Below are 3,360 nucleotides of genomic sequence, written 5' to 3'. Positions count from 1 at the left end.
GTCTCAGTGCTTTCTACTGTGATGGGAAGACACCAGCTTGTCCATGCATTTCCCCCTGACTTTGATTGATTTTCCTATTTTATTCAAGTTCTCTTTCTACTTGATTTTTTGTTTCAATTTATCTTTTTTTTTTGAAAATCGCACGTAAATTAAAAGGTTTGATACATTACTTGTGTTCATTACATCAAAAACATTTGTAATGTCGAGGTAGCAAGGTAAGACAAGGGTTAAGCTGATTTAAGTGCATCTACATTAGGGGTTAGCACCTGTTTTTAAACCAGGACTGATTTTTTAAACTGATTTAATTGCTCCAAATGACTACAGCTGAGACCTCAGAGCACATGTAAGCGAGAGATGTATTTGGGTTGGTGTTTTATGGAGCTTCCTTCCAATTATAGTTAAATCAGACCAGTTTCAGTCGGGGGCCTTGAACGGAAGAGCTGTTATGTCAGCGAGGCTCATATCCCATCTCCTCTGTGGAACTGGCTGTACTATTTGGCTCCCGCGTCGTAAATTCAGCCATGGACGTGGACTTTTTATAGCAGATGGAAAATATCATCCCGAGGTCAGCTTTTGTCAAGGAACAAAGCACAAATTTAAATGGATTGAATGGGCCGCGAATCATTCTAATTATGCAGATGCACACAGAAAACAGAAATACCCTCCATGCTCCAGGAACTGGCTGGCAACCAAAAATGTTACCCTGGGGGAGAAAAACAGAATGGAAATGTCTTCTGCAGACGTAACGTTCTTACTTTGTTGAACAAGGTGGGGTGGGGTGGGGTGGGAATCCCACCTAGCCACTTTGTTTTCATTCTCTCTCTACCGTAAGTAGGGGCAGAGGGCACGTCTCTGTGCTTCAGTTCTTCGCTGTCGCTATTATGTGTGTAGCACAGATTGTTCTGCCTGGAAAAACTTCACCCTCTGCTTCCCTTCCCCCCCCCCCATTTTTTGTGATGTCACCTTATAAAATGATTATGATTCATGTAGCGGTTGCCATGGGGATGCTCGTTATGCTCATGTGCGCCGTTCCCTGGGAATGATTCAGAGAATGTGGGTTGGAGGCCAAAGCCGGTGTTGGTGTGCGGCTGTGTGAAGCATCACAGGCAGCGGCCGGGTTTGCTTCTGCAGGGAGTCCCTTGAGCACAAAGTGATTCAGAGTCAGGCGGAAAAGGCCAAAAGTGCAGTGGCTGCTGGTAAGTTAACAGTGCAGGGAATGGACCCGCATCAGCGCTTTCTGCCCGCGGGTCTTAAAACTTTCACCCGGCGGTGCCCCGGAAGGGAATATTTCTCGCTTTCTGCAGATGGCAAAACAGGACCAGAGAAGTTGGGGCACGCCCCGTGTCTCACCGACGCTCTGTGGCACGGCCTGGCATGGACCGTACAGCCCTCGTCATGCCTTGTGCTGCCCCTCAGCCACAAGGCTACAGCGTACAGCATCCCTGCTGAAAGAACAGGAAACGGCCCTGATCCTGCCGGGAGAGTCAGGCAGGTGGAAGACTTGAGAAGTCCAGGAGCCTCTGTATGGATACTCTGGTCTGACTGCCTGGTTCTCAGTGCAGGGTGAGGTGGTGATGTGGCCCGATTTGCCTTCAAATCTTGACTTCTCTTCTCTAATCTGTCCCTGTCCTATAGTTTAAGACAAATATCTCAATGGGGGAGGAGGGGCTAGTCTGACTGGCTTAAAAGAAACACCGTTCTGGTTCTCAAATTGATTTAACTTGAGGCTCATGAGAATGTGGGAGTTAATAATGTGGGAAGGGCATGGTCGGGGTGTGTGTGGCTGATCCCGCGCTACCCCTCGAGTCTAGCTCTTTTAAGGAAATGGCTGGGCCTTCTCCCAAGGCTGTACCCGTTCCCCACACTTGGTGCTAACCAGGCCAGGCAGCCTGCGTCCATATACGCATCTGTTAAAGACTATGCGACTCTGCAGCCTCGTATTGCGGTGGGTCCCCTTGGTTAGAGGCTATATGGCCCCGAGGCCTAGTCCAGAGATAAGTCCCCTCTACTAGGGGCAATATGGCCCCGAGGTCTAGTCCAGAGATAAGTCCCCTCTACTAGGGGCAATATGGCCCCGAGGTCTAGTCCAGAGATAAGTCCCCTCTACTGGGGGCAATATGGCCCCGAGGCCTAGTCCAGAGATAAGTCCTCTCTACTGGGGGCAATATGGGCCAGAGGCCTAGTTCAGAGAAAAGCCTCTAAACTCCTAGGGCACTGGCTTGCTGTGGCGTGGGGAGGTAAGGGGCCCCGGGCCCTCCCGCTCCACCAGGTCGCAGCCCCAGGGCCTGTTGGCGGTGGAGCAATCCACTGCCTGCTCAGCGAGGATTCCTACAGCAACACACTGAGCTCCCAAGGAACAATTCCCCACTCTGGGCTACTTCCTACCGTTCCCAGCACGCTGCTTCTCTGTCGTTGTGCGGCTTGGGGGTTGTGTCCCTTCAGAGGGCCTCCCTGGCCACGGCTGCTGCTGGAGGTTCCAGCCAGCTCTGCTCCCCCGGGTCTGGAGCTCCCGCCGTGCTGCTGCCTCCTTCTGCAGTCCGCTCTGACTGAGTGGCTCCAGAGGCTTTTATATTCTGTCTCTCCCGGGAGCATGCCCAGCAGGGCTGTGGGGGTGGAGCCCTTTCAGCCAGATGGACCCAGGCAACCCCGATTCTCAGTGCGAGGTTGATACACTCTGCCGCAGTGCATCACGAGTATATGCCACTTTGTGTTCCTTCAGCTAGCTCTGCAAGTGCCCCTCTGGTTGCTCGCGTGTACAGACTGAACCCCTCTAGTCCAGCAACATCCATGATCCTGCATGATTGTAGGTAGCCAGTGTCCACTTACCATGGGTGTGGTCAAGTTTCCCACGGTCCCATAAAGTTTGTTACAGTCCTGGCGCTCAGTATTCTGTGCTGTTATTTAGCTCAAATTGATCCCTCAATGTCTTCGAAGAGCCCAGGAAGCAGTGGAAGTGTTGGCGACGCTGCTAGACAATATCGACCTCCCGTGGTTTGGCAAATTCTGATTGGTGCTGAACCAGAGGTCCCGAGGGTGCCAGACTAGAAAGGTCCAACCTGTGTTTTCAGCAGGGTAGACTGTGGCACATGAATGAGTTTCCTTGAAATGATTGTTTCAGCAGACCCTGTGATGTTCATGGTGCTTCCCAGGGCAATGTAAAATCCCTTCCCAAAGCGCATCACCTGTAAAGGGCGGATTCCCCCACCCCTTTAGGGCACGTCTACACTAGGAAATTAGTTCGAAATAGTTATTTCGGGAGTTATTTCGAGTTTAGTTATTTCAAAATAAGCTTGTTCCCTGATGAAACAGGAGTACATTTTTTGAAATAATCAGCCTATTATTTTGAAACAATGGACATGG

General features: G+C 50.8%; 1 long non-coding RNA gene across 1 annotated transcript; it reads right to left on the bottom strand.

Annotated features, from left to right (window-relative positions):
- Nucleotides 1–337: 337 nt before the first annotated feature.
- Nucleotides 338–2,528, bottom strand: LOC142819326 (uncharacterized). The gene is made up of 2 exons (XR_012897182.1): nucleotides 2,386–2,528; nucleotides 338–1,629 (listed from the first exon to the last, which is right to left on the bottom strand). It is a non-coding gene; the product is annotated as an uncharacterized LOC142819326 (long non-coding RNA).
- Between the last annotated feature and the right edge of the window lie 832 nt (nucleotides 2,529–3,360).

Source organism: Pelodiscus sinensis, chromosome 22 (assembly GCF_049634645.1).
Source record: "Pelodiscus sinensis isolate JC-2024 chromosome 22, ASM4963464v1, whole genome shotgun sequence".
Classification (NCBI taxonomy): Eukaryota; Metazoa; Chordata; order Testudines; family Trionychidae; genus Pelodiscus; species Pelodiscus sinensis.
The sequence above is the reverse complement of the archived record's forward strand: the minus strand, read 5'-3'. Positions and strand labels throughout refer to the sequence as shown.